This window comes from Neolamprologus multifasciatus, chromosome 4, assembly GCF_963576455.1.
Source record: "Neolamprologus multifasciatus chromosome 4, fNeoMul1.2, whole genome shotgun sequence".
Classification (NCBI taxonomy): domain Eukaryota; kingdom Metazoa; phylum Chordata; class Actinopteri; order Cichliformes; family Cichlidae; genus Neolamprologus; species Neolamprologus multifasciatus.
In genome coordinates this window covers 8,400,312-8,419,997 of record NC_140442.1, presented here as the reverse complement: position 1 = coordinate 8,419,997, position 19,686 = coordinate 8,400,312, and the positions used below count along the sequence as shown (strand labels likewise).

Here is a 19,686-nt window from a genome sequence, read left to right as displayed (position 1 = left end):
ATGGATTTATCTGAGGCAAAATCTTTAGAGTAACCACTCTCTATAAAAGCTTTTTAGTTGAATTGTAGGACAGTTTGCCCTCACCTTGCTTCAACCTTGGTTGACATATTATTTAGTATTTTTCTAGTGAAAAAAAGGGAAGTTAATTATGATGTAAGCCATTGCTGAGAGTGTGAATAAGAATTATTCTTTTCATAGCCAAACATGCGCCCACTGTTTGCTCTACCATATAAAATAGTAGGTGGATTTAGCTGTAATTCAAAAGATAAAGCTTGGAATAAAAATGAACAGCCCTGCTGTCTGTAGCATAAATGTTTGAGCAGTGTGGATATCTTTGGAGAAAATATCAACATCCCAAAAGACAATTTCAGAACAGCAGGTGAAAGATGTTTTTTTTCTGTTGCGTGTGTCACCCAAATGTCAGATAGTAGCAAATAATGAATATGCAGCTCTAACAGCCATCAAGTTAGACTGGCACCTCACAGTGTTTTGGATCTGCTATATATCATCTACTTTACATTCATCTGCTGGGAGCTTAGGTTGAACTGACTGTACCTGTAAGATTTGTTGTTCCATCACAGTAGCATTTTTCTTCCAGTGAGCTTTCCTTATGGAAAATTATTGACAATGAAAACTATCACGGTCCTGAGTTTTGGTGTAGTATTTATTGAGTTTGGTTTGTTTGGATTATTGACAATCTTTCTTGTTTTTGAAGTTTACAGAATTTCCCTGAGTTTGCCTCTCTCTGTTTGGTCTGTGTGCTAATCGCTTTATCTCATTTCAACTTCCTGTTGTACATTGGGAATTACACTGGCTCTTGATCCATCTGATTCTTGTTTCCATGTATGTCTGGTTTTTCTCCTTGTCATTATCTTCCACACCCCCACTGGTTTTACCTGTGTCTACCTTGATTTAGACTTCTGTGGTGAATCGTTGTTTAGCCTACAATGCAGTCTATGTAATTGGCTGATATTGTTTCCGGGACTTATCCTTGTGCTGGTGCTTTATGTGTTAATTACCTTGTGGTTATGTCCTGTTTTATATGTTTTATATGCGGTGCCAGCCAATAGAAACAAATAAAATGTTGAGACTTCTTTCTCTCCTTGGTCTCCAGTCTTTGTTGTGGTCAAATATATTTGTCCCTCACTTCATTGTATATTCCTTCAATCCCATTCCAGTTGTTTTAGCAATCTTCCCTTAGGAGTTTTTGAGCATTTGTGATTATATATATTGATTTTTGATGAGTATTCCTCATGTTTAGGTGATGGTCATAGGCGACCGTGGTTCAGGGGGTTGGGAAGCGCATCTGTAACCGGAAGGTTGCCAGTTCGATCCCTTGCTCTCTCTGTCCTGGTCGTTGTGTCCTTGGGCAAGACATTTTCACCTACCACCTACTGGTGTTGGCCAGAGGGGCCGATGGCGCGATATGGCAGCCTCGCTTCTGTCAGTCTGCCCCAGGGCAGCTGTGGCTACAACCGTAGCTTGCCTCCACCAGTGTGTGAATGCGAGAGTGAATGAATAGTGGCATTGTAAAGCGCTTTGGGTGCCTTGAAAAGCGCTATATAAATCCAATCCATTATTATGTTTAGGTGATGGTCATTTTCCCACTGATAAATTCAAAGACTATGGTGAAAAAACAGCCAAAGTGCGCAGGAGGAACTGAATGTACTGAACAGGCCAATCATAATAACTGTGCGGTGCATCAGCGTGATGCAGTTACATTTCTGGGGCAGTAAATGGAGCTGGATAGTGTAGTGGTAAGACTACACACCTTTGGAGCAGGAGTTGCAAGTTTGATTCCCACCCGGTATCCAGTAAGGGTCCTGGCTAGACCCCCATGCTACCCCCCCCCCCCAAAAAAAAACAAAAACAAAACAAAACCAAAAACAAAAAAACAACAAGCCCTGGAATGGCCCGGCTACGTCCGCAGCTTGGACACAAGCATTTCACTACATGTTGTACCCTGTATGATTGTATATGTGACAAATAAATATTGTTTGAATGTCAGGTTTTGTTGTAGGGTTTCACAGGGGTTTGCAGTTTTGAGATTGTCAGCCTGGACCTATAGCAGCATAACTAATATAATGAAAGGTATTGTTATCCTTACAATAAGATGAACATTTTAAAACTGATCTTTAGTCCATAATTTCCCCTCAGGGCAAACTAGGAGCTGGCTCTAAAGGAAATGAACCAGATAGGTTAATGATCCACCTTACTGCACTTTTCAAAATTCTCGACATGTAGCAAGTGGGTAAACCTGCACAAAGTGATCTTTTGGAACAAAATATTATCGTGAGGTCTTTAACATATAATGGGGCCTGATTATTCAGCACTGTGTATGTTGATGAGAAGGACTATAAATTATGAGTTTAACAAGGAGCCACTGAAGCCAGTATGAGAGGAATATTGTCACTGTTTTTGTTCGCTGTTAGTACATTTTACTCATGCCTGTCAGCTATTTGTGTAATGTTTGTGCTTATTGTTAACAGTGTGCCTAAATGAGATAGTGTTTTTGTGGATTGTGTGTTTTCAGTTTGCTTTCATATGTAATTCCTATGAAAACAATCATCTGTTTTATATCCAGCACAGCAAACAGCTCTTCTCCTGCCCCCAACAGCTATCAGAGTCATTACAGGCTGCAGGAGGTGGTACCAAAGCTTCCTCCACCCCACCAAGCCACCAACCCCTGCCTCTATCTCTCATTGATCAGGGTGGAAAGACATGTAATCCATGCTGATCACAGTAACCTCCACCATCTGGAGGGCTGACTCTGAGGCACACACTCTTGTTTTACTGTGTCTCTCATTGAACCATGCATGCTGTGATGAGAGGGGGCTGGATATTGATGGGTGAGGCTCAGGTCACCACAGATAGCCTCGTAGCACTTCTGGTACCGAAGATGAGCCTGTGATGCCACTATTGACGTAGCAGCTGACTCAGAATTGCTCATATCATTCAACTGCCCTCTTTCATCTACGTCTACCACATCCTCACAATGAACCAGGGCTTAGCAAACCTATCAGTGGGGGCCTGGTCTTGGATTAGAAGTCAGATTATCAGGCTCTTACCATATGAAGCCTTAGCCGCTCTAGAAAATTTAGATTGTTTATTCTTTCCACAGTCTCAGTATGCTTTCACACTGTTTACTTTGTGTCGTCGGTGTGTGCACTTTTTCCAGCGGTATCTGTCTCTATCCATTTTCTTATTTACAGCTGAGGTGATTTTCATTTCTGCGTTGCAGGAGTGTGTGGGTGATGTGCGTTTGCACTCTGCTGGAGGCCCCTTATCCTCCATGTCAAACTGGTGGGTCGCGAGTGGATGAAGAAAGCAAGACCAGCTCTGTGCTCTTTGAGATTCCTTATTAACTCCACTTCCTCCGGTTCAAAATCCCTCTTAGCCCTGCAGCAGCAGCCGAGACATCAACTCGTAACTCGTGCAGCTGACGCACATATCGACTCGCTGATCCACTAAATCACTTCTGTTAACAGAATTGATTCACTGTCTCTCTCTCCATTTCTTACCTGTTTGGCGAGTTCCTGCATCTTTAGTACTTCTGACATATCCTGACTTGAGCAGTACATATTAAAAGACTCATTCTACTAATGATTCAGTGTGTATGTTAAGTCAGTGAGGAGGCAAAAGCTGAGGGTACAGGGAGCTCCACTTGTACTATATTACTCATCAGCTTGGCTTTGTCTCCCACCAGTTCAATTTAAGCCATCCCAAACTCACGCTAGCCTGATAGACCCTATAATTGAACTATATATTTCTTCCTTTCAGTAAAAAGAAGAATGGGAATCTTTCAGTGCTCTGCTCCTGGGAGCATTTTTGCTGACAAAACAGGGTCTACTGGGGTTGGGCTAACAATTGCAAAGACACTGCTGTCACAGAGTGTGCACAACACAAGATAAAGAGAGCGGAGGAATGCATGCACTTGCTCTCGGAAGAGCCAAATGCAGTCCTTTTCAAGCCAAAGCAAGGAAAAAGATACCTGAAAGTACAGATACGACTTAATAACTCCAAAAGATTGTAGATAGCTGATGTCAACAGGCGCTAACATCTAAATAAAGCTCAAATATACCCCTTTTATTTTAAACAATTTAAATACAGGTTGTTTCACTACACAAACTCCAGCTGTACTTTCTCACTCTTTCCTTTGATTGTGTCCACACAAACTGCTGTGTTCACATAGTCCCCCCTCTTCTCATTCACTCCACTACCTCATCACCATTTTGCAGTCTGTTTACTGTTATAAATATTCAAAAATGTTATCCCGTCAATATGGCAATTTCTTGTTGTGTCGCCAATGTAGAAGTTAGAAATTCTGATATCAAAACAAAACCATTCTCTTTTTGACCAACGGTCATTTGCAATACTGAAAAAAGGTCAGATGTTCCTGAGGGTCTTCATTCTCTCAGTGAAGTGAGCAGGGTGCTACAAGATCTGCAACCCAGTGATGCCTCAGTGACTGTCTTTGAAGAATCTTGGCAAGAATCAAAACAGTGCACTGTTCTTCTTCAGACAAATTGAACCCCCAAGTCCGCAGGAAATCAATAGCTTGGAAACTGAGGTGAAAGCGAAAACAATGGAGTTCTGCTGCTTTTCACGGCAAACTAGGAGAGGAAATATGAGTATATCTGAAGCTGTGAACCTGAGGACATCTGATCCCTTTCCGTGCACTACTTAACAAGTATGTTGACAGTGAATGCACATAAACCCCAACTTAAACAAACATGGCTCGCACAAATCAACATCACAGTAGCAGCAGCTTAGGTTTCATCTCCGGACGGCAGCAAACCTTTTCCCCCACCTACACTGAGGTGGCAAAAATATCCATGTCAGTCTCATTATGGAAATTTCTGCAGTCCTTTATTAAAGGCTATGTGACTGTTACTGAGTGAGCACAGATCTATTCTAGGACGGATCCCTGACAAGTAATCAAAGGTGATTAACCACAGGTGTGGCAAACCCGTTACACCTCAATCAGTTTATTCAGTATTTTAAGTAGCTTCTGAAATGCAAATTGACAATCGACGATGCTGCACCAGGACTGTCCAGGTGCCAAAACTGGTTCATCAGAAGCTGCAGTTTGGTCCACTCAATGGTTTTGTCTAAGTGTGAAAATTGCAGTGAAGTCATTTATTTGTTTATTTTAGAAATATATTAGTGTATATAGTGTACCAACAAGATGCCAGCGTTACTACACAGGAGTCATGTATATCAAGGAATGAAGAAAGCCTGTGTGCAGAAATCTCTAAAGGTGAAAAGGTAAGGTTCAGACTCTTCTAAAGTTTGCATTTGAGACTTTTTTTCTAGTCCTGGCTCTGCATGATGTCATTGAAATGAGATTTATTGGTCATCTCTGAGGCACACAGCTCAGAAACCCCACGCCAAGTACAAGTTCCAGTACTTGGCGTAACCAGTACTGGAACTTGTACTTGTACAGTAACCATTAATTACACAAAACTATTCCAGTGGAGCACTAGAATAAAATGAAGCAGAGTATAACAGGTTCACTTTAAATGAAATGCAAAGTATTTGAGGTGAAAAGCAGCAATAAAAATTCATATCATTGTCGCTGAGTTAAGGGCACAGGCTTAATTATGCAATATTATTATATCCTCCCCAACTCAAGCTAGTGTAAACCTATAGTGCTTTACAAAAAAGGGATCTAAAATATGTCTGAATCTGAAATATCTCTCAATTGAATCCAGGATAATTGACTATGAACTTGAACCTTCAAGCCTTTTCAGACTAAATGAAATATGCTAAAATACCTAAAATGACATCAACTTTTAGACAACCTTTTACTTTTACCTGAATGGTTTTCAAGACATTTTTGAAGCATTTAATAAGAGTCCATACACTTGCTCTGAAAGCAGGATAGAACTTGTTAAATGTTTACAACAGTGTGCTCAGTCATTGCCTGTGCTGGATCTCGACAGCCTTCCCACTTCACAGCTTGTACCAAGGCACTCCTCCTTCATGGTAAACTTTACTGTGGCACATGAACACACAGCTCGCATATTTAACCCCAAAAACCTACTCCAAAAACCTGCTTGTATGGGAAACTAACCCCTCACAAGGCAGCAAGAACATAGAGAACACCCTTGTTCCCATACTGGCTCAGGACGGAGAGGTTCTGGAGCCTTCAGAGCGTTTAAAGTTGAAGGACGGGATTGGTAGGAAAAACATACACTGGAGCTCTGTATTTCTGTAACTTCCTCCTCCACCTTCCTCTGGAACAACCCTCGCTCCTGCTTCATCTTGTTCCTGCTGTCCACTTACAGTAGAGACAAGTATCCCTGGTATCCCTGTTTTGTTTTTTCTTTTTCTTTTGCTTGTTTCTCAAGTCTATTCCAGACTCCTAAGCCACTGTGCATGAGCCAAGTTAATCACACTTTGCAAAAGTGAGCTCAAGTCTTTCTAACAGTGTGGAAATAAATCTTTAAATCAGGAAAAACAGCGAGTGAAAAGTGAGATGAAGCCTGTCTTTAAAAGAGAGCAGCAATGGGCACTGAGGGCACTTCTCAGCTTGCATGTAAACCTGCTAGCCCTTGCTTTTCAACATGCCAAAAGAGGTGTTACATAAATGACAGAACATTCTCAATGGCTACTTTTTGTATGCTAAAAGCCTTCTCCCAGGTTGGTGTTTATGTTAATGATTTTTGTCAGGGTTTTGAAGTGCCTGGATGACGAGCAGCTAGCCTAGAAACGAAGGAGCAGCTCTGACCTTGGCCCACTTCAGGGATTCGCTCTGGTTTCTGACTAATAGAGTATGCACTATTCTTTCTCCCACAACATGCACTCAAAATAGCTCTGGCATGCTCCATTAAGCAACATTTTAATTGTTAACATGGCATACTCTGTCCTTGGCACACATTAACTACTTCATTTAAATGTCAATCCCCATTAAAGAAGGAGTGAGGAGATAATTGTTTTAACTGGGAACGAGTATCTATTAGCATCTCAGGGAGTTAAAGTGCAACCACACATGTTAACAGTGTTTTGGCCCTCTAATGGCTGTCAGAACTCCTCCTACTGTAATAAAAGACAAGTCCAACAAATGTATCCATCAAGATATGTTCAGTTGTCAATTAAGAAATGGCAAGATTTTGGCACAAAGCCTATGTAACTAAGTTTGAAAGACTTGCATATTCACCATGGATGTATAGCTTAAAGCTGAGTTATTTTTTTTTTAAAAAAGAAAGAAAGGAAAAAAGAGATTGTCCAGCTGAATGTGACCTTTATCGTGTTGTACTTTCACTTTATTTAATGTTCAAGTTAAATGGTTTAGAAATTCTTTGAGATGCACTGTTTCTCTCAGGGGCTCCCTTGATCTTATCCAACAGGCGATACCGTTAAATTGCTCAATCAGTTGTCACCATCAAAGCTTCAAAGAGTTGGCCACAAATTCATTTTGCAGAATAACAACCACCTTACATAAACAGCCAAAGATAAGCCAATATTACACATGCACTGTAGCACAGGGGCCTCATTTATAAAACAGATTTACAAAGAGTTTTGATCTCAGGTTTATTTTGAGCAGGAAGCAGTGTACAAGTACTCATGAAACCTTCCTTTCACTTGGAATTTATAATGCAAGGGGCTTCCTTACCAGTTATGTGGTGAAGTTTTATATACATCCAAGCAAGTGGTGCATTCACTGCAATGGTGATACACTACCCACCTACATGTTTTACTGTGTTTGTTAACCCACGATTTTTGTCTACCGAACATGTTTTGCTTGAATTTACTCTCATCTATGATTTTTTGTCCATGGTTATTCTTGACTAATCTTAAATGGACAAATGACAAATTTGCTACTTCCTCATTTGCAACATGTGTTCGGAACGTGGCAAACACAGCAAACAGCTGATAGAGCAGAGCTGGGCAGTGTGCGAATGAGTAAAGAAAAACTAATTATAACAAATGTTAATAAAGTCTATTGAATTTGTTTATGTGCCTGAAAGAAAAATATTGGCCTATATATCAGAATTTGGGGCTGAAGTATTAAAAACCCTATATCTGTCAAGTTTATCTGTTCTGATAAACTTGAACTTGTCTTGACATTGCTCAGCACAGTTGTATGTGAAGTCACTTGTCCTAGTCTGTCAGATTAGGCTTTTAATGGACTTTACCTTGCCAGCACCCTAGCACAAATTCTCTGTGATGTCTGAGCTCATGTGAAAATAGAGCAAATAACTGCCTGGAGAATTCATAGTGGTTGAGTGGATGTCATGCATCCTGCCTTTTGCATGCTTTACCCAGCTACCACCGTTTGCCTAAACCAAACAGTTTACTTCCAGTAATGAGATTGTGTGTTTGTCATCTGACCATGTTCTTTTGTTGTCTAAAAGTGAGACAAATGCAACTACCGCACCAGAATTTTTCAATATAGTTTATGTATAAATATGATAAGGAATAAGGAACTCTCTTTCAAGAGAAAAAACAAATCCAGTTGACATGGCCCTTGCAGAGTCCTGACCTCCATGTTATCAAGTCAGTTTCTTCTATCTCTTTTATGTAATCTCAGACTGAGCCTAAATCCTGTGAAAAATATTGTCAGGGTGTCCAGCATGCTTGTAACAACCAGTAAGTTAAAATGTGTATGCAAGTATATTATTATTATTAAAGCATGTAGTGTTAGTGCCTAAAACCTTTGCATGCAATCCTATAAGATGTACTGGAAAATAAGTAGTTGAATGAAACATTTAAATCCTTCATATTTTTTTTTTTACCTCTGCCCCATGCTAGCATAAAGTGTTTTTGTATACAGCATGTCAGATTTGTAAAGACAAGGAATTTGGGGCGTGTCCAAAGCTATTTGATCATCTGAGAAACACTTTTTTTGTAATGTACTGGCCGCTTTAGGAAGTAACGTATTGAGAACTGAAAAGAAACACGTCTCAAAATCCACTGGAGTAAATGTGGTTTCATTCATGTCATTATTTAGTTTTTGTGCAGCTGGAAAGCTTGGCTATTGGAATGAAGGTGATCACATTCATTATAATGTAGTGACAAAGCAGAAGCTTGTGGCGGATGTTTGTTTCCAAGTGTGTATAGTTCCTCCCTTCCTTCCCCTAACTGTCGCCCTAGGCATTACCCTGAGTAAAAACTTCCACGGTTGGCTACTCCCTCTTTCATCCCTCCTGGCATACCCTTCATGCCCACCCCCCCTCCTGACTTCCCTCTCTCTCTTCAGCTTGTAGCCTGCTCAGCTGTGCAGGGACACAAACCTCATTCCCCCTGGAGAACAATAACGCTAGCATTAGGTTTTGCACAGAGTGGTGCCAGCCCAGGGGTCTGGCACGCAGTCGTCCACTGCTGCAAACAGAGGCACACATACACTGAATCCATTCCCAGCAGTGCAGTACCAGATGGATGGCAAACAGGGATTCTTCCAGGTCCAAATCACCTCCTGCAGCTGGATGATAGAGTCCCACAACAGGGAGTAGTGGCAGTCAGGGACTGGGACCTGTTTTTGTGTTTCCTTCATTCCCATTAGCTGGCATGTAGGTCTTTGAACAGACTAAATTACATTCTATTTCATGAGGATTTTTTAATTGTTTTGTTTGTTGTGCATATTTTTCTGGAGATCTAGCTGTTTATTATGCACATCTGATAATGGGTAATGCATCGGTGACTGGCTGCCTAATGACTTAGATAGGTAGAGGTGCTCATATTGGCAAGCGAGCATGGTGTTGTCATGGGGATGATGTGTGGGCCTCTCCTCCTGTACTGGAGTGAACCAGTGAGCAGTGCTTGACTGCCCACCACCAAAAGGCACACATACACCACACACATACATGCTTGCACACACACACACACATATAGGACCAACAACATTGCAGTACTAGCAGAGTGGATGAATCAGCGAGCTCTCGAGCATCTCAAAGAGGAGGTGGAGAGGAGGTTGTCTACGTTGATCTTGTCACTGAGCGCAAGCAACAATGAATCAGTGTTACCTCTGTTTTAATCAACAAACTTGGGTTACAAATGACTCACACATGAAAATGCGCATCATTTGCATTGCTGGTTGTTTGCCATTTTAATGCTAATATGTCTTTCAGTGTGCACCAACCTAGCTGAGCACCCTTCATCATCCAGCGTTTCTTTTTATAGCATCTCTTTGTCTCCATCTGTCTATCTCTTGCTTTCTCAACCCCTCCACCCACCTATCTATTACTCTTCAGCCCCCATTTCTGCTTGCTGCCAGGCTCCCATGTCTCCCATTAGGAAAGGAAATGAGGCGAGGTACTGATGCAAATATCTTGGACCCCTTGCTGCTCCCTGACTCATCACCCAGAGACAGGAACAAGGAGAGGGAGCGGCAAGGAGAGGAAGAAACGGGTAAAGGGTGGAAGGGCACAGCAATTAGACAGAAAACAGACATATGTACACAAAACGTGCTGTTAAATGGTACACAGTGGAAAAAGTGTGAAAAGACTGTGCCTCTCTGTGAAGTTTATTATAATGCTGAAAGCTTTCTACAGCAAAGCTGAACAGTAAAGACACAAATGAGAAGATTCAGTGCATTACTTCTCTATCTCACTCTCAATCTTTCTTTTTTTGTGGAGTAGCTGTGCAATCATTCAGCCTGCAGTGCTATTTCAGCAGTTCTGAGGGGTCATTCTTTTTCTCTGCCTCCCTGCCTTTTCTATCACTACCTCACTCGATTGTTTTGTAGATTATATTGCAAAGTGCTCAGCAATGCAGGCTGCTATTCATTATTATCCACTGCTATGTGCTTTTGTGGCCAGCGAGGATCTGAAGAGAGTAGATTTGGGTTTCTAGCGGCGCTACTGCAGTGCACTGTACGTGTAATTGTGCACGCACTTTTCTTTTACTGTGTGGTCTGTGTGTTAGAGGCAAGCAAGATGAAAGATTTTAATGAATTAGTCAAAAGATTGCAAAACATAAAAATGTATTAGACATCTGGCAGCCTCCACATACTTAGTAAAGCGCTGTCAGGCAACCAGCTGTAGGTGAAACACCAGTCAGCACATTCACCGTGTGATTATCAGAAGCTGTTATTGCTATAATATTCAGTCCAAAAAAAATTAATGTTCAGCTCAGGGATGTTACCTGTCGCTTTCCTTATCTGAAGGATTATGGAAATGAGGGGGAGCATTGCCGTGTCACAGAAACATCCAAAATAGTGACAGTAGAGATAACTAAGTTTTTAGTTGCCCCAAATAAATACGTGTACTTTCACTACAATGAATTAAACATTTCAACTGGAAGCTGTCCCTGTTTTTAGTGTTTGATCTCAGGGTATTATCTGGATGCAGGCAGAAGATAAAGGATCTTATAAAAACCCTGAAATTAAAGCTGTTGGCAGGTAGCATGAGCATTTAGATAAGCAAATCCATTCAAAATTATCTTGATTTTTTTTCCAGCACTGAAATAAAAGTGAGGCACCTAAAGGTTTCGTTCTGTGGACTACTGAATGAAATCAGCTCAGCTACATTTTCTCTCTAGCTAGCTCTCGAGATAGGATGTGACATCTCATCATTGGAAACAAAGTAAAGCCTAAAATTAAACAAGACTAAAAAGGATGCTAGTAGCTCTGTTTTATTGTGTTTTAGTTGGGTTGAGGAATTGTGTATTAAATGTTACTGTACACTGACTGTTCTAATAGTTTTTATATTTTAGACCAAGGTCATAGACTTTAGGGTTGTGCCCAGATATTCAAATATTCATTCACTGGACTTATATACCACGTCAGCTGACTGTTGTCTTTAAGGACAGTTACACTTGCAGAGGTATGCAAACTGAAAACTAGTTTTCTTTTGAGTTGCAAACAATTAAGGTGGGCTCTACAAACATATTTTATTGTGTTTTAGTCTATCGCCCTCCTGGCCCTGCTACTGAGTTCTTAAAGGATTTTATGGACTTCTTATCTTCTATTATCAAGCTGGAGAAAGTTTTAATTCTTGGGGATTTTAACATTCATATCGATGATGCCTCATCTAACTCTGCAGCTGAACTTTTATCTATATCTGAGTCTTTTAACTTTGTCCAACATCTTGTCTTGTCCTTGGGCCTCAACATTGTCAATGTGTTTGCTGAGGATGTACACTTGAGTGATCATAATTGTATCTTTGTTTAACTCAATTTTAGCTCGAAACAAACACCTGTGTAGTTAACTCATAGACGCATAATAACTGAGACTACTGCTGAGAGGTTCGCCATTATGTTCGACAGTTCTCTATTTTTTACCGGAAATGATGTAAATACTCTTATTCGGTCCTTTAATAGGGAATGCACATCCATCTTGGATCAAGTCAGCCTTACAAAAGAAGACATGCCCTTGGATAAATGAGTCGATCTTAAATTTAAGGAGAATATGCCGCAAAACGGAACGACTATGGAAGAAAACCAAACTTGAAGTACACAGGCTCCATCTTCGAGATCTCATGCTCTCCTTAAATGACACGGTGAAAACTGTTAGATCAAAATATTTTTCCCGACTCATATCAAAAAATAAGAGAAATCCCAAGTTTCTCTTTGATAAAATCAGTGCTATTGTATCTCCAGATGTGGGACCTTTAGATGTACACTCTAAAGTAGATAGTAATAAACTACTCCAATTTTTTGTTGATAAGATTAAAGAAGTCAATGCTAAAATCTCCCCAATGCTTTCTTGTTCTCCAAGTGAGGCACTCGCTTTGTACTCCTGGTCAACTTTTACAACTGTAACATATGATGAAATGATATTTGCCCTGGTGGACAAAATGAACCCATCATCAAGCCCCTCAGACATTATCCCCACTAAGCTTTTTATTAATGCCTTTGACACCATTGGTCCTTGGGTTGTGAACCTTTTTAATGTTTCTCTTCAGACTGGGATGTTCCCCAGCTTTTTTAAACATGCCATTGTGGAACCAAGGCTCAAAAGCCCCAACCTGGATCCAATACTACTTCAACATTTAAGACCTATCTCCAAACTCCTATTTATGTCAAAACTCCTTGAGAAGGCAGTCGCTGTCCACCTTACAGCATACTTGGAGAAATATAACATCTATGACTGTTTTCAATCTGGGTTCTGTAAATTGCATTCCACTGAGACAGCACTACTGAAAGTCACTAATGATATTATGATGTCAGCAGACTCCGGAGATCACACAGTCCTAGTCTTGTTAGACCTTACCTCAGCCTTTGATAGAGTCAATCATACCATCCTGATAAGCAGACTGAGAGACCTGGTTGGGATGTCTGGCTCTGTTCTAGACTGGTTTTCATCATATATATCTGAAAGGAGCTTTAGTGTGTCTGCAAACCACGCAAACCATGTTGGAATCTACAGAGTTATTGTGTGGAGTTCCTCAGGGCTCTGTACTGGGACCTATTCTGTTTTTAATATACATTCTTCCTTTAAGCCAGATAATACAGCAGTTTCCTGAAGTATCCTATCATTTTTTTGCTGATATAATAATATTCAGCTATATTATTCATTTAAGCCTGCTCACGCTCATAAACTCTCCGATCTGATTGACTGTTTAGCCAACATTAAACAATGGTTGAACAATAATTGCTTACAGCTAAACCTGGCTAAAACAGAAACTTTGATTATTGCACCAGACAGTGCAATACCTGATATTAAACGGCAACTGGGTGACTTAGGTTCCTCACAGAAACGCAACCTTAGAAACCAGGGTGTTATTTTTGATGAAGCTTTTTCTTTGGAGGGACATTAAAATCAGATAGTAGTGACAACTGTAACAGCCTGTTTACTTGTCTAAACAAGAACGGGCTAGCTCGTCTACAGGTTGTTCAAAACTCTGCAGCGAGGCTAATGACCCACTCGAACAAGGGAGCTCATATGACCCCTGTGTTAAAGTTGCTACACTGGCTACCAATCAGATTTAGGTTCCATTTTAAAATTCTAGTTTTAACTTTTAGAGCATTACAGGGACACCAATCCCCAAAATGCTATCGGTGATGATCCTACAGACCAGCTTCTGAATCCTCAGCTTCTGCCTGAGCACTTGACCCTCATCAGCTTATAAACCAATTCCCTGGCCCTCCATTACTTTGTAGCTGATGTTTAGTCACTGGTGGAGACACCAGGTTCTGGTTGCTTTGGCAAACCTCTAATGTATTTCCTACTCCTTCGTATCTTAAGCTAGTTTCTACAGGTATCTGCCAACTTCACTTATAGGCTTCTGGTGTAGCGAGCAGACATCCCAGCTAAAATACACTGTTCTGTGCTCTGGTCACAATAGCAGATAAAGATAATGAAAACCTAAATTGCCACAAAATGAAAGCTATTGATTTCAGTTTGCAGTCTGCATGTGACTGAAGCTTTGTCAGACTATTGACCAGTTATTTGTCAATAGTGTTGGGACTACAAGCTGACTAGCTACATATTTATGTAGCTAGTCTACATATTTGTATGCAGATATACTTACAGTTATGAGCAAAACATACACACTTGCCTCTTACAGAAAATTCTGTTGATCTGTCATTACAAGGGCAATGAACCTCTATGTAACTACATTTGTGCCAGCGTGGTTACTGGACCACTGTGCTTAAACATGCCTCCTGCATGACAGTTTGGGTTTAATTGTGTGAGGTGGCCAAACAATTGAGGAGAGCACAGTGCAATCCTGTATAATGATTATCTCTGTGGCTGCCTGATCTATTTGCCTGCTGGACTCTGGCTTTGCTGGATCTCCTGTGTCATTCATGCTGTTTGAAAAGCATTTTTATAAACAGCATGGCACATTTTTTGTCATCAAAGGGAAAATACTGGATGTATCATTTACAGTAGAGTTTTTCTCTGCAGTGCCTCATGGGAGCCCAACCTATGTGTATTTGTGTGTTTATAGCACATGTTATGTACACTATGCTATATGTCATGAGCAGTGTTGGAGTCTGTACTGCCATGCATTGTAATGTAATTACTGAATTTGGTACAATAACATACTACATTACTGTGTTAGTGAAAAACATAGTGTGATTACAATAACATGTAATTTTGGACCATACATCAGCAGAGTTGCTGTCTAGGAACACATTTGCTGTGAATATTAGTTGAGTCTAATTGCTGACTTGAGTGCTAACTAAAAAGCTAATTAGCCCTTTGATTTCTAGTTAAGCAGAAAGGATGGGAAGACAGAATTGTTACAGTAATAGGCTCCACACCTTCTGGACTCCCAGGGCCATGCCAGTGCTCTGCTTGACTCATTAACTCCTCCTACTAAAATACTGAAATACTGGCTGCATTTAAGCAGTTAATAATAATTTACAAAGAAAGTTATTATTTGGTAGATTGCTCTAGAGAGATTTGTGGATGATTGTTTCCTTAAATGTGCCATATATGCAGTCAAGTTTCACATTCACTTTACAAACAATATTTTTTAGCTTCCAAACAAATTCTAGGAAAACGTGTATAGTGTCGTGAATATGATATACATTCCTTTCTTTCCTTCACCGAATATTCTCTGAGCTCCCTCCCCCCTGTGTTTTTGAGGACAGGCACTATGAACAAATTAAGACCTAGCTTATTAAACAACTGAGCCTTTAAATTACAACAGACTGGCCTTGCATGCATGGGTGACTGTAAGGCTCTGTCCACCTCCAGCAAGAAAACAAACAACACAGGGAGGGGCTCCACTTTGCTCTCCCTTATATTATGTCCGTTCTCAGAAAGTGGCCTGAACCAGTGCCAGTGTTTAAGTGTAAAGCTGATTCAATATGACTTTGTTGTGCTGAATCATTTGTGTTATCATTTTGTCTTTTGCTCTATTAAGAAGAGGATAATGAAGCCAAATGGTAATGTTATTCCAAAAGCCTGCCTACGTGCAAGGAAAAGGTTACGCGTGACTTGATTAGGTTTGAATACTGACAAATATCGCCCTTGTTTTTGTCTTTTCCAAGTTGCTGATTGCTGTTGATGCTCTCAACATTTATTGTGTCTTGGCTTTTGTGTGCTGGAAGAAGATTGTGTTGCCTGATAGAAAATGTTTTATCTTGCAACAGCAAACTCAGAGGATGTTTTCATTGTTACAGGTTTTTACTTTGTTGGAAGTATTGAATTGGTTTAGTAATGCTGTGACTTCCAGCAGGATAGTGATATATCTCTTGGCCACAAGGTCACAAACCAGTGGATTGTACAGGATCTTCTAAAGTCTTGTCTCTCTCTAAGTTAATTGATTTGGATCTCTATGGTTCCAAAACTTTTTTTTAACTGCAATATTTATGCTGACTTTTTGGATTTTTACAAAGCACATCAATAAAAATCTGTAAGATTTGTGAATTTCATCCTAATCCTATTGGGCATGTGATGTGCATGGGTTTTGCAGCAATTCCTCTTTTTATAGTCGAGTCTTAGTTAATTTGGTTGATTGTTTCTGTCTAACTGTAAAATGATCAGGGGGCTTGCGAAGAAAATTAGTGTAGAATTGTCAATAGGTTTTGGGTTTGCTTCCCATGGCCTAAAACCAGAATCGTGAGAATGTGTGGGCATCTCCCAGCTTTGTAACAATGTTCTCCAACACACCATTCATTATGCTCTCTATTAAATATTGACTATGAACAAAATAAATGTTTTACTTAAATTAGATTCCACATTGGATCATGTTTTTACAGGGGCTTAATTAGAGATGCACTGATCAACCAGCCAGGGATTGAAATCGTCTGATTATGTACCAGTCTGTTTCATGCCTGCAAAAAATGGAACGGTGGACAAATTCATAACCAATCTGAAACTCAAAGTTTCACATAGAATTCCAAGCTTGAATTACAGTTTTAGTCTGTCCTTGATATAAGCCCTAAATACACAGAGAAAAACAAATCTCTCTGTGTTTTGCTCATAAAATGTAGATGCACTCCAGTTTATGCGGTTCCAAATTGTTCCTTTTTACTTTTTTTTGGTGTTTAGAATGATTAATTTAGATCAAACCTCACTATTTTTTCTTTTACATAAGGACAAGAAATGTCAAAAATTCACATTTAATATTTTATTTCTCTGCCTTCTTGGAACAGGTCTTCAGCCTGTTGTGTGTGTGAGACGTAGCAAGCTTCTTTCATCACTTAAGGAGAAAAAAACAAACAGGGAGAGTACACTGAATGTGCAAGCAGATTGTCCACAATGAGGCTGTGTATTTGACACATGTTTGACTCAGATCATTTCAGTAGCAGAGACCGTGTCAACACACATTTAGAAATGCTTGTTTTGATTTTAGCCAGCCTTAATATGAACATGGTTTGTTCCCTTGCATTTGTAAGGTCAGACGTTATTTCAAAAGCTATAAAATGTTTCGTATTGGTTAGTCAGTTGGCTGTTCGCTCTTAGAACACAAGCAAAATGCAGGCATACAGTATACAGTATGTCTGAACATTTTGTGACAATATATAGAAATGCACAATAAAAAATGTTATTGTTAAAAGCCTAATAACACAATAAAAGCCTTATAAAAAGCCAGCAAAAGTCACAGGAATTAAATCACTATTGCATTACCAACAGCTTTTAACCTTATTTGAATTGCTTGTATAGTCTACTTTGTGCTGAATAGAAGCACCACTAAACAGCTTGGACTCAATAATGAATGTACTACTGAACAAAGGACAGTCTAAATCAGTGCTGAACAGCAGAAGCTGTATAAACTGATGTGTTCACTTGCTGTTCTACATACTGAAGTAGCTTCAGAGTATGCTAAATAGTGTTTTTGCTTAGGTATGTACTGACATACAGTGCATACCTAAACAAAGTGTAGTGATTTCAAGCATTTTGTTTTTATTTTACACATTGTTCCAACTTTATTCTAAACAAACTTGGACAGCATCCAGGCAAGTTAATCTAGACATTTGTATTTATTGAAATAAGTATATTAAAAAAGGCACACCCTGCCATTTTACTTACTATCCCATACATATCCAACACATCTATGTCAAGTGAAGTATGTAGCAGTGCCAATCCAGATGTGTACTGTAATATAACCAATTGCTTTTTGACCTTTTCTGTTGTGAAATGTTGTGAAGGTCTTGTGAGCTGGGGTCATGCAGCTCTAGCTGAAGCCCTAAGCCTTCACACTGAAGATGAAAAGAAAAATGAACCTGAATAGAATAGTTCTGGAGTAGTGTCGGACTGGTAAGCTGTGACCAGTTCCCCAGAAAGTCTTTCCCATGTATGAAAGATAATCACTGGTTCGACTCTGTAAGTATATATATAGAGGCCATTCATTTAATAAACAGGCAAAGCAGTATCCTAAAATACATACAGGCTCATCCAGGAATGTCATTAGAATCACATCAAATTAAGCTACCACATCATACTCTGTGAGCCTCCTAAGTATGAAAAAGATTGGAGTGACGCACTTCTTTTTAAATCCTTTGTTTATGTGTGTGTGTGTGTGTGTGTGTGTGTGTGTGTGTGTGTGTGTGTGTGTGTGTGTGTGTGTGTGCGTGTGTGTGTGTGTGTAATCGCCATAAAATGTTTTGCTGCAGGGCTGTTTGCATTGACAGCGAATTGAAGTGGATCATCCATGAAATATAGATATTATTTTTGGGAATCACGTGTGAATAAATGCTGAGTACTTTGTCTTCAATAGATGCATGATTGTTAGTCAATTATTAGTCTGCATGTTCTCTGCATTAAAAACTATTATGTGATGAAGATTCTGAAACACCATTTGTAAGCAAACATTTATTACACGACCAAAATGATGCCATAAGCCAATCTACTTTCATTTATACCTGCATGTGTGTCACTGTTTGTCTCTGATCAGCACTAATACAGCAGGTGCCGTCCCCACTGACTGACATGTTAATCAGGTGGGATTTGGCCTCTAGTCAGTATAAATGTGATGGAAAATGGTTTGAATTACATGCTAAGCCTTTACTGGCCTGTAATCCGCTGCCCTTCACTTGGAAGAGTCATCCATGGGGTAAAGTGTGTGTGCATGTGTGCATGTTTTCTGCAAACGTGTTTCTTAGTGTGAGTCCCAAATGCTCTCCAAAATCATAAACTCACAGACACTTCAAGCACCAGAAGAGTTTCAGTGATTTCATCTGCTTATTTGGACTCTCCCGAGTAGGCACATTAGTTAAGTCATTGCGTTTGGAGGGATGGAGGCAGCATGAAAAGAGGGAAGAGAAGGAAGCAGTGATGATGAGACACACTCAAAGCATCCCTTGCTGTTTTCTAAGCGACATCTAATCAACGTGTCTGCCCCCCTTGAGCCACAGATGGCCTAGATGAACATGGTCTCGCCAACAAACCAATAGATCAGTATCTCAAGGGCAGTTTACCCCTACACCCATCACTGGGTAAATAGAGCACTGGCTACAGGACAGTCATTTTTACACTTTTTCATTTCACTCAGTTCTTATATCACCTCTTAACCCTCTCTAACGCTGTGTGTATAAAAATCCATCTGACCCTTCCCCCCTCATTGCTTATTGCCTCTATGCCAGGTGGTTGAGGTTACATTATCTTCATGATTAAAAGATGGTGTTTAATCTGCACAAAGATATAGAGGACTAAAATTTCCTTCAGTGGGTAAGGGAAAGGTGAAATCCTTTAAATATAGCCCAAATGGAGAAGTGGGTTTTTGCCTGGAACAAATGAGCAGTGCTGTTTTCTACCTGAGTGAATGATAATAAAAATCCATAACTGCCCCAAAAAGGGGTAGCTGACAGCAAAACATTGTTTGTACTTTGTTGGATGATTGTAAG

The 19,686-nt window shown here is 40.0% G+C and overlaps 1 protein-coding gene across 3 annotated transcripts in view; it reads left to right on the top strand.

The window, feature by feature from the left end:
- Nucleotides 1-19,686, top strand: part of znf385c (zinc finger protein 385C) — a 138,872-nt gene that overhangs the window by 6,792 nt on the left and 112,394 nt on the right. Inside the window, exon 1 of one of the 3 annotated variants that reach the window (XM_085158398.1) lies at nt 1,896-5,268. The exons of the other annotated variants lie outside the window; for them this stretch is intronic. The gene's annotated coding sequence lies outside the window, so the exon portion shown is untranslated. Of the gene's footprint in view, nt 1-1,895; nt 5,269-19,686 lie in introns of those variants that run through there. 3 annotated transcript variants of the gene reach the window in all.